The sequence below is a fragment of the Sciurus carolinensis genome, chromosome 8 (genome assembly GCF_902686445.1).
Source record: "Sciurus carolinensis chromosome 8, mSciCar1.2, whole genome shotgun sequence".
NCBI classification, from domain to species: domain Eukaryota; kingdom Metazoa; phylum Chordata; class Mammalia; order Rodentia; family Sciuridae; genus Sciurus; species Sciurus carolinensis.
The window spans coordinates 2,681,622-2,694,133 of NC_062220.1; the positions used below are offsets into that span (position 1 = coordinate 2,681,622).

The following is a 12,512-nucleotide window of genomic DNA, read 5'->3' on the forward strand; positions in this document are numbered from 1 at the left end:
TTATGAACTTCCACTAGCAAGATTGAAGAGTAAATGAGCATCCAACAAAATGTAGTAAAAAAATTAAAATACACTGAATGAAATGGGAAACCAGAAATCAATACAAATGAATAAAAGAATACATTGAAATTCTTAAAACCTTTCTTCCCCTGGAGCAGAGGAGGACTTACTAATTACATAATGGAAAATAAAAATTTCTAGTGGAAAAAATTAGGAAACCCCACCTAATTTGATCAAAGTAAACATTCAGTAATGGGATAAATCAAAATTGTGTGCCACCAGCAGAATGCATTAAGGAAAGAATAGCATGGCTTCTGTGATGATCCTGTCAAAGATACAACCCTAAATCTATGCCTGGAGAAATCAGCACACACTGAAAACTGAGGCATGTTCTACACAGTGATTGATGGAATCTCCAAGTGTCAAAGTCCTGAAGGTCAAGGAAAGACTGAGGCTAAGTTCCAAACTGAAGAAGAGTAATGACAATCAGAAGAAGCACAAGACTGCACTGGAACTTTCCAAGATAAGAGGAGTTGGGGACAATTTGTGAAACTGGGTAGTGACTAAAAATTAGGAGGAATGTGACTATTATAAGTGACAAGTAGGAAAAGCTTTGTAGGAAATAACACACAGTGCTGAGGGGATGGGGCATCCAGTCAGCCATATTTTCAGATGACTAGGAAAAGAAAGCTTTAATTTTCTCAGTGTTAAACTTCTCTATAAGCTTCTAATTGTTTCACAATAAAAAATTATGAAAAAAAGAAATAGAACATTGTTAAAAAATATAATTGTTTGAAATAAAAACCCAAAAGAAAAGTTAAATAGATGAGATACAGTTGAGGGAATTGGGGAATTAAAGACAGATAGGAAAAAATTACCCAGGGCACAGCAAAAAGAGAAAATGAATGTAAATATCCAAACTTAGATATTGGAGAGAGATGATTAGCACCCTTATAAAAGAGCCCTAGAGAGATCCCAGCTCTCTACCTTGTCAGGCTACTGTCAAAAGACATCCCCTATGAGAAAGTAGTTCTCAGCAGAAATGGAATCTACTAGCACCTTGATCTCAGATTTCTGATCTCCAAAGCTTCAGAAATAAATTTCTGTTTCTTAAAAGTCACATGAACAAATTTGTTAAAACACCCAATTCTGGATAGAATTGAAAGAATGGAGAAGAGACAATATTTGAAAAGATGATTCTGAGGATTTTTAAGAACTACTGAAAGACATAAGTCCAAAAATACAGGAAGCATAATAAACATTAAGCAAGAAAAAAAAAAAAAAGAAAATCACATCTCAACACATGGTAAAGCTAAAAAGAAGATATTAAATGCAACCAGAGAGAAACTTCCACCTCTGCCTTGATGAAATAAATAGAATGAACTTCTCTTTCTTCATAAACAACTAAAAAATGATGAAATTGAAAACACTCTTCAGACCTTGGACCCCAGTCAGCACAGGACTGTGATCCCTGAAAGAAGAACCAAAAAGAAGAACCTGGAAGGTCCATGAGGCAGGAGAGGAAACCCAAGTAACACAGTGGGCTTAGTGACTGTGAGGTGACAGGTCAGAGTTGAGAGGTACTAAGGTGGGGCATGTGTCAGGTGTCCTAAGATGATGGATCTCTAAGGAGAAAGAGCTCCAGGAATGTGCTTGGAATCATCTTGAATTGAAGGTGAAAAAAGTAAAAGAGAAATCTGTAAGGTGAATGATTGACAGAGATTCACACCCGCCTGGGGAACATAGTGAAAGGTCCTGGTTGAACACTACAATATTCAGTAGAGATCCAAGGAGGGCCATACATCATTGGTAGTAATAAACTAGCCTCACAGTAAAGACTGTTCTAGAACTTCTAATAACCTTAGGGCAATCCTGGAAGGGTCATGCTGATCAGCAAATACTTTAATGTCCTACCACAACAACATCCAATACTGTATAAGGAAAAAGCACTAAATTCACTCAAAAAAGTAAATTTTACAAATCAAATTTCACAAACCCAACATCAAAGCAAAATGCTGAGGAAGTATATGACCAATACCAGGAGAAAAACTAATCTATAGAAACCACATGACAGATGATGGGATTAAAAGAATTTCAAACATATTATACATATACTCAAGGAATTAAAAGAAAACAGAACCAATGAGGAAATGAATAGAAGATATAAAGTGGAATTTCTAGAGCTGAAAGATATTTGAAATAAAATATTCAGTGGATAGGAATAAAAACAGATGAGAAATTTCCAGATTTGTCTCAGATATAGAGCACTAGAAAGAGCGTCATGCTGACACAACCAGAAAAAGCTACAGTTTTCTTGATTTTAAAGAATCAGGGTTGCAGAACAACCAAGTAAATGAAAACCTAGGAGGAGACAGACATCTGTAAAGATTTAAAGTTTTGTTGGGAGTATGCACTTACCTGGGACAGACACAGATGAGGCCAGTAAGCTGGAAATAGATTTGGCTAAAATTTTAAAGTACTCTCTAAGTGCCACATGTGGGATAGTGTCATATGAAGTCCCTTAGGAGCACAGTGTAGAAACAATTGCCAAATCTTACAGGCTTCTCCAAGAGCTGTACCAGGTGCTTACAAGAAACATGAGGGAACTTCTGGGAAAGCCCCTTACTGATGATTGAGAGAGGACAGCAACCACTTGAGAAATTTCATCCATGCACATCTCCCTTATCTTCCCTATGAAAATGTCCTGAAATTCCAAGAGGGAAAACAACAAAACTGAAACCTTAGGACAATGGGGGAAACTATTGCCACTGTGGTAAGGGGACAGAAAGGTAAAATAGGAGTGCTGGGAAGTCCACACCCCTGAGACTTGGAAGCCTCTGCCTGACTAAAATGGAGGCATAACCAGAACATCAAAGGGGTACCCCCTTCCATCTCATCGCACCAGGCTAACATGTCACGTAGAAGTAACAGTGGGATACAACTAGGACTGGCTGTAAGAGCAGATTCTCCTGGGAGTGCAGTGCAAAGACCCAAGTCCCGGGAAAAAGCAGAGACAGGAAAATCTCTAGCAAACAACCTATATTCTAAGTATGGAGTATCACTAGCAGAATTTGGAGCTTTTTCTGCACAGAGGGTAACACTGGGAACAAGAAATATCACACCAAGCCAGATTTCTGATTAAAGTACAAATGCCCATGCTGATACCCTGGTAGACAGTAAGGTGGACTCCTCTCCAATCCTAAAATGTTTTCACAATGACTTTAGTCCACTTTGTGTTGCTATAACAAAATGCCTAAGACCAGGTACTTCATAAAGATGTATTTGGCACATGCTTCTGGTATTTGGAAAGTCCAAGCAGTCTGATGCCAGCATCTGCCTGGGTCCCCTGGGGAATCCCAGTATGGCAGGGAAGTGGAAAAGGAAACTTCCCTATGCAAAAGTGTCCAAGGCATGGTGTGACCTTGCTTTATAACAACATGATATCTCAGCAACGAAATTGTCAGGAGACCTGACCCACTCGTGAGCGATAGCATCAGTTCATTCACAGGAGTGGAGGCATGATTTGAACACCTTCCGCCAGTTCCCACCTCCTCAAGGTTCTGCCACCTCAACACCACCAAATTAGGTCAGCCTATGGCACATGAGCCTTTGAGGGTAGAAATATATCCAAACTGAGACACAAAAAGGAGTGCAGAAAACAAGACCATCCATGAAGAGTGGGGCAGTTTCAAATAATCTCACATGTGTAATCAGGGGAGGAGAAAAAGGAGCAGAAAGGTCTGAAGAACTTGTTTTTCAGAAATTCATTCTTGACCCCAAAATATAGGTCCTGAAAGCTCAGAGAATGTTAAATAGGATATGTACCCAACAAGCGAATGAAGAAAAGCCCCATACGCAGACATATACTGAAAGTGCTTGAAAGGAACCTAACCTGCAGAGGAACAAGAAGTAGGAACACAGATTTCTTGTCAGGAGCCACGGGAGCAAGAAGATAGTGAATGGCACCTGTGTTCTGAAGGAAACACATGCCAGCTCAGAAATGAGACCTGACAAAATGCAAAGGAGGTGAACAGCTGTGGAGTCATTGCCAGCAGACATCCTGCACAAAGAATATTCAGAGTTCTTCAGGCACAAGAAATACAACACTTGTACCTGGTTGTACCCAAGTAAGGACCATGGTTGATGATGAACATGGTTGAACCTGACTAAATGAAGGTAAAAGACTTTTTCATATTTTAATTGTTCTTAAAAGACAAATGAGCAAAAATAATGAAAATGTGTGCTTTTATTAAAAGGTAAACTAAGTGATATTAGGAATAAGCAGGGATGTTACATAATAAAGGGATCCATTCTCTAAGAGGGCATAAAAACCATAAATAAGTGTGCAACTAATAAGTACTTGAGGCAAGCTGATAGAACTTCAAAAAGAAATAGAAAAATCCATAATTGTAATAAGAACTTTTAACACTACCCTCAGCAATTGACAACAAAATTGAATCCTTTCGAGGAAGAACACTATTAAGAGAAAGAAAAATAAGTCTTAGACTTTGTGCAAATCTTTGCAAATCATATATCTGATAAAGAACTTGTACCTAGAGTATATAAATATATAAAGAACTCTGACATGTCAACAATAGGAAAATAAGCAATTTAATACTTAAAATAGGGAAAATATCTAAGCAGAAACTTCAACAAGAACGTATACAGATGGCAAATAATATGAGTAGAGGAGATGCAAGATAAAACCACAGTGACATAGCACTGCACAACTCTTGGGACTAGAGTTCTAAAGGCTGACAGTGCTGAGTAGGAGGCAGAGTAACTAAAACTCCTGTACTTTTCTATTGAGCATGCAAATGTACAGACACACTGGCAAGCTGTGGCAATGTCTTACAAAGTTAAAAGTACATCTACCATGCAGTCCAGCAGTACCACGGATAGGTGTTTGCCCGGGTGAAGTGAAGGCTTGTGTTCACACAAAAACCTGTGTGAATGTTTACAGCAACTTAATTTATTACCAAAAACAATGCATGTTCTTCAGTAGGTGACTGGATAAACAAACCATGACACATTCATAAAATGGAACACAACCCAGGAATAGTAGTGAATGACTATTGACTCACATCACAACACAAATGAATTTTTAAATGCATTTGGCTGCAGACACAGAAGGCTACATATGGTGCAACTGCATTTATGTTCTGGAAAAGGCAGAAGTCACAGAGATGGAAAACAGGTTGCCAAGTGAGGTGGTGAGGAGCCAATGGGAGGGTCAGCACAAGGGAACTGGGGAGTGATTCTGTATGGAATATCCATGATTGCATTTTCACAACCCATAAAACCACCATGAAGTGAGTTTTACTGTATGCATATTTTTGAAAGTCAACCAGGTATTGAGGGAATGTGATGGAGTGCAGAGTCCAACACAGGAATGGAAATATTACAGACATGACATGGCCACACCATAGGGAGTAGAGAAAATGGGAACTGAACTGAAGAACTTTGAAAACAGTGTATGGAATTGATATCTTAAGTCTAAAGACAAAAAGAACTGCACATTAGCACTATATTCTAGTTGGTGATATTTTTTCTCGCAGGGGTAAGGATTAGTAATTCTGAATGCACTTTACACTAAGTTGAACAAATAAGTAATTATACTGTAAATAATAACAGCCAGATAGCAGGGGAAATGATTGCAAATAACCCAAGGGAATTCTCAGATGAACCTTACAATGCCAAATTTAAGTCTGATATACAAGTATGGATTTGTGTTTAGTGTATATGCAGATAAGTACACTTAGAAATGATTGGGGATGTGTGTGGACACATTAGGTGTGCTAGCTTTTCATTACTTTAATGAAATCCTGAGTTGGGCCACTTTATGAAGAAAAGAGGTTTATTTTATCTCAGTTCTGGAGGTGAAAGAACTGAACAGCATCATGCTTGCTCTGGACTGCTTCACATCATAGTAGAGTGCATGTGTGTGTATGCCTATCTGGTCCCTCTCCCCACTCAATATAAAGTCATTGGATTCAATAACCCAATCACTTCCCAAAGACCTGCTCTGCACACCACAGCTAGGTTATTTTCTTCTCCTGATACCATTAACATAAGACTTGGGGACTGAACTCCATGACTTTGAGCCATGCTCCAGCTGTAGCAGTGGATGAGTACATGTACATGTGTTAGAAAGTTCCAGCTACTGTGAGGCCCAGGATCATTAAGCATCCAGATCTCAGCTTCTGAATAAAAGGAACCAGAGCTTTGGGGGAAACAAGTCATTCAGGTTCTAGGTTGGGACAGAAGAAGTATGAGTCTGCAACCTCTCCTGGTGTCAGAAAATAAGTGTGAGAAATACAGTAGAGGCATGTCAAGAATAAATATCCATGACTTTATACCGATACAAGTAAATCCTGAATAAATTATAAATGGAGAAGAGAGACCACACTTCCTCATGAAGGGATTCCAGCCAAAGTATAAAATGAGTGAGGTATGGAAAGTCACAGCATACTATAGTAGTAAATAATTCCTGTAAGATCTTCAGAAGAATGAATAGTTGACCAAGGTTGACACACTGATCCATGTCCCCCAGGGGATGTGGTGAGTAGGACATTTCCCCTTGGATATCCCACAATCCATAATTTCTGTAAAATCACAAGAAAACATGAGATGAATCAAAATTGAGGGACATTCTACAAAATCCCTGGCCAGTACTCTTTAAAACATTGTCAAGGTCATGAAAGTCAAAGTAATGCCCACAGACTGGAAGAGACAAAGTGCACATAACAAAATACAGTATCCTGAAGTGGATCTTGGAACAGAAAAAGACATTAGTGGAAACATGAGAATTCCCAGTAAAATCTCATTTAGTCTATAGTACTACAACAGCTCCTGGTACGTTCTTAGTTTAGGGAGTTATGCCACACTTACGTAAGACGTGCACATCAAGAGGGATTCAGCCGAGGGCAGACAAGTCTGCCATTATCTTTGCAGCTCTTCTGCAGGTCTGGAATTACTTCAGAAAGAAAAGTTGAAATGTTAACTTTGATATGATCAACAGAAAAGATGTTTATTCATGAGCATTGATAGAAAGTGGGTTAGGAAGTATTCTTTGCATAGGAAAAAAAAAAAGAAAAGTTAAAAGCATATTAGACAATGAAAAAAGGAGCCTGCAATGGAAACTTTCCCCATGAAAGCAAAAAGGAGAGTTTTTAAAAATGAACAACATTTGTGACCTCTAGGACAACAAAAAACAACCTTTGGAACTCTGGAAAAAGGAGACCAAAAAAAAATCTAAGTAGATAATGACCATATTTTTCTTCCAATCTGATCAAAACTAGACCTATAATTTAAAGAAGCTAAAAAAATCTCCAAACAAGGGAAATGACAGGAAAGTATATTAAAATTCCTATAAGGGAGGGATAAAAAGAAAATCTTTAAGCAGTAGAGAAAAAAAAAAACATGCAGAGGAATAAAGATAAGGATGACTGCACATTGTCAAGAAGAGAGCAAATGCCACACCAAGGTTTTTGTGGCCAATCCTGTCAAACATTTAGGGAAGTAATAAGACTTTTCTGGAATTGTAGAGGGAGAGAAAATCCTTCCCAAATAACAATACCAGAATTCCCCTAATGCCAAAACCAGAAAAAGACTTATGTAGAATAAAAGTGTAGATCAGCATCCCTCACCAATACATGTACCAAAAGCTTTCATAAAGTGTAGCAGATCAAACATTGCAGCACATAAAAGCCATAATAGATTATAAGTGGAGCATAATAGATTATAAGTGGAATGCAAGTTTGTCTTAATGTTCAATCATTGATTAATGTAATTCCTCATAATAATAAATGAGAAAAACCTCACGATCATCTCAATGGATGTAAAACACCATCAAAATTCAGCATACATTCATGATTTTTATAAAAAAGAAATCCAGAAATGGAAAAAAAAAAATTCCTTAACCTACTTAAAACCTGCAGTAAATATCATGCTTAATGGGAAACAGACTCTGTTCACTTGAAAATGGAAACAAGGTAGGGATATCACCACTTTTATTCAATGCTGTATAAGGCAGAAAAAGAAACAAAAGATTTGGAAAGGGAAAAAAAGTAGTTTATGTTCACATATGGCATGATTGGTGCACCTTCACAGAAAATTCTTAGGGATCGTCGAAAAGGAATTTTTAAATGTAATATACAATAGCATCTAAAAACATAAAATAATTAAGGCTAAACATAATACAATACATACCAAGCCTATAAACTGTATTACCAGTCACACTGTGGAACCAGCCTAGGTGCCCTTCAACAATGTGGTATAAATACACAATGAAGTGTTACTCAGCCATAAAGAAGAGTGGAATTATGGCATTTTCTGATACATGGATGAAACTGGAAATTATCATGCAAAGTAAAATAAGCCAAACTCAGAAAACAAAGATCTAATTTTTCTCTGATATGTGGGAGCTAGTTCAAAATAAGGCAGGGGAAGAGAAAGAGAGAGAAAAGGGAAAGGGAGGTGATTCCATCAAAAGAGAAGAATGATCAGTGGACTAGATAAAGGGGAAGAGAATGGACAAAGAAAATCAGGAAAAGGAAGAACAGTGGGATGACCTAACTTTCCTGTGCACATATATGGATACACCACAGTGAATCTCACCATCATGTACATCTGCAAGACACTGACTTAAAAAAAAGTAAATAGAAAGATTAGCAGAGTAGAGGGAAGGAACAGGAAGGAAGAAGGGAGGGAAAGTACTGGGGATTGAATTAAAGCATATTATATTCCATGCTTTTATAATTATGTCAAAATGAATCCAGATGTTATGTATAACTAATAAGAACCAATAAAAAACAGTTTTAAAAAACTGCATTACTGACTGGCCAAAAGAGATGAAAAGATGGTCCAAGTCTTTTGATACCAAGCTGAGTGGGGTTCAGATGCCAGCCTCCTACAATTAACTGTCAGTCAACCAATGAACAATACACTTTTCTAGAGAAATTAAGCAGACTCTGAAATGTGTAGAAAAGCAAAGACCCATAATAACCAAACAAACTTTTAAAAGATCAAAGTTGGGGGACCACTATGCCAGTAAAGACATGTGGTAGAGACAAGCGGACATTTAAATCAATGCCAAAAGGTGCAGGTTTCAGGAGTAGACAGACACATTATGTGTCCTTCTCAAGGACAGGAATGTAACTCAATGGAGAGAGGAAGTCTGTTCTATAAAGGATCTGGGGCAACTATACATCCATATGGAAAAATGAACCTCAGCCTTTGCCACACCCATGCACGAGAATCAGCTAGAATACATCATTCATCTACACATGAAGACTAATGCCATAGAATTCTAAAAGAAAACAGTTGGGGTGACAAAGGTTTCTTTGATGGAATAGAAAATAAAGTACAAAAGAAAAATTGAAAAGTTAGGCTTCCTAAAAATCCAAAAACTGCTCAGAGAAAGTCACCATTAGGAAAAGAGAAAGTAAGCCAAGGAGAGGAGAGAATATCAGACCAAGGGCTTGAATGTAGAACAGTCTGACCAGAACACAAGTCACAAAGAGAGGTGAAGCTAAATCCTAAGAACACAAGCAACCCAACTTTCTAAATGGGCAAAAGGTTTGAACAGCACCTTACAAAGAATATTTCTTTTTTAAAGGACCATATAATCTGAATTTATTAACTTTAGGCCACAATAATTTAAAAGATACAAAAGTCCTATATTATAGGCATTGAAAAAAGTCTGTACTATAAAGGAAGGAAACTTACGAATAGTCAAACAGCCAACATACACAACCCAATCATTTTACAAACAGGGCCAAAGACCGATATAAGTCATGCACAGTCTTCTGTGTAACATCTTGACTTTTTCCCCCAAAGGTAGATGGATATAAACTGTCTCTGTTAACTATTAGTTTACACCTCTACCTGAAATTAACATTTGAATAGAACCCATATTAATAGATGAAATCAGCACTAACTTTCTACTGGTTGAGGAATTCACCAGGTGATGCTCATATTTAAGCAAATGGTAGAATCAATGTCTTACCTTTACTAACTTCAAGATAATACTGGGTAATTTTTTCCCCAAATACAAATAGGCAAAACCTAAATGGACATAAAGTGAAAAATATTTTTTAATTTAAGAGAAGTATAAATAATCAAGTTTCAACAGTACCTACTTAAAAATTTAGAATAAACATAACTTTTAAGAGAGCCAATTTCAGTTCTACTTAATAGCTGAGGCAAATCACTTTGTTGTAAAGATGATCTGAAAAGTCATAATACTATCTTAACTCCCATCTACAAAGACCTTTTAAGTCTTTTCACACCAACTAGAAATTGAGGACAGTATAATTTGAGAAACAATGGTACTGCCCCTCACATGTTACTGGGTCACTAGCAGTAACCCAAGTCATGCCTCAGTGCCCAGGGACTTAAGTTAGAAATCCTTACCCTGAAAGACATGATACCTCAGCTGAGCAGCAGATGCCATGACACCCTACCTGGGGTACAGAATAAAATGCACAAACTGTCTTCTACTGGCACCAGCTGATTAGTGTCTAGGAATGCACAGGAATGACCTAAAATTGATTAAAGAATATTTCAATTCATTAAAGAAAACAAAACTTAGAAATTACATGCTTAGTCAACACAAGTTAAATTGCTTTGTGAATTTTGAATTGGTTCCCATTAGTGGTAAATACAACAGCTTGTATTTGGTGTAGAAACCAAACCAGGCTTTTCCCTTGACAGTACAATGTTCATTTGTGTGTGAAGTGCCAGTTTTATTTACAAACTAGTTAAGTAAACTTTAAGTCTGCCTTGTAGCAGTGAGACTGACATCTTCCAACTGCCTGGTGGTTGTAACTGATGTTAATCCTGCTGGGTTGGGCTTACTTGAGGGTCCCCTCTCCTGGAAGCTGGATTGCCATTGCTAGTGCTATGCTGAAGCTGGACAGCCTGCTTACAAAAGCCAGCAAGGACAAGAACTTCCCTATGAATCCAAGTAGCTCGTTTCAAATGCCTTTTCCTTCTAGGTGACACCACTGGTGTTATTAACAGACAGGATTGATTCTGAGGTAGCTCCATGGTTTTTAGATGTCATTAATGAAAGTTATGGACATGGTATAGGTTGATTCATTTCAGTTAATTTGGGGTGGGGATGAGAAGGAAGAAAAACAAAAATCAGCCATTTAAGAGCCCATCTGTTCATTTAGAAGTCAGCATCCAAGGTAAAAGAATTCTCTGTTGGATTCTACATCACTGCCTCCTCTGATACCCTACTACTCCCAAAGAAATGAGTCTTTCCTTCCAGTAAAATAGTCTTCGTTAAGTCAAATGGATTTTCTACTCCGAAAACTGTCTTAAAGCCCAGCTCCAGTATAAGCTTGTCTGCCACGAATCCAATGTGTTGCTTCATCAAAGTACAGTTCATCCCAATGAGCTTCACAGGTCAGGCCTTGGTGAGGAACTCCTGTTCTCTCCTGACAACATTGATAATCATTTCTTTTACTCTCTGCTCTGACGGTTTGTGTAGCAGGTGTTCGAACATCAGGCAGGCAAAGTCACAGTGTAAACCCTCATCGCTACTAATAAGTGCATTGGAAAATGTGAGACCAGGCATCAGTTCTTGCTTCTTGAACCAGAATAGTGATGCGAAAGAGAAGATTCCTTCCACAGTGGCAAAGGCTACAGCACATTCTCTGTAGGTAGGCTTTTTGTCCCGAATCCAAACAAGGCCCAATCTATTTCTTCTTCACACAAGGCATCATTTCAATGGCAGTGAAGAGAAATTCCCTTTCTTTGGAGTCTTTAATGTAAGTGTCAATATGGAGACTATACATTTCAGAATGTATGTTTTCCATGGCAACTTGGAAGCCATAGAAACAGCCCACTTCTGTAATTGGTTAAATCACTCCACCAAATTTTCATTTACTGTGCCATCACTTGTTGCAAAGAAAGCCAGAACATGCAACATAAAATAGCATTCCTCTGACTTCAGGGCTTCACAGTGCTGAATGTCCTTGGAAGGATCTACTTCCTCTGCTGCCCAAAAGCAAGCCTCAGCTTTCTTATACATCTGCCAAGTATCATGGTATTTTATAGGAACCATGACAGAGTGGCAGAGGTTCTCTCTCAGTAGCGGTTCACCCTCCACTCTGGGGACAGATACTTCAGTTTTCTGTTCAGAAAAAAATGACCAGAAAAAGAAAAAAAAAGTGTTGAGTGGACCACATGAAATTGCCATTTTCTCAGGTTAGATACCTTCAGTTATTGGCAATTTCATGTGACTCAATGGATAAACATTAGCTGTCACTTTGCTTTGCCTATCATAAGAGGACCATAGGGCCTACAGGGGACCCTTTGGTGGGAAAGGAGCATGGGGCAGCGGGCAGGCCCCACAGCCAAGGAGACAGTGCTGCTTTGGCACCAAGCTCAGGCTCCTGGGTACAAGGAATATTTCTATAGCCAATAAGCACATGAAAAAAACGCCATTAATCATTGTGATAATGCAAATTAAAGTCACATCTAGATTCCAATATGTCTAC

At 38.1% G+C, this 12,512-nt stretch overlaps 1 pseudogene; it reads right to left on the reverse strand.

The window, feature by feature from the left end:
* Positions 1-11,176: 11,176 nt before the first annotated feature.
* On the reverse strand, positions 11,177-12,139 carry LOC124991163 (ribonucleoside-diphosphate reductase subunit M2-like; annotated as a pseudogene).
* Positions 12,140-12,512: the final 373 nt, after the last annotated feature.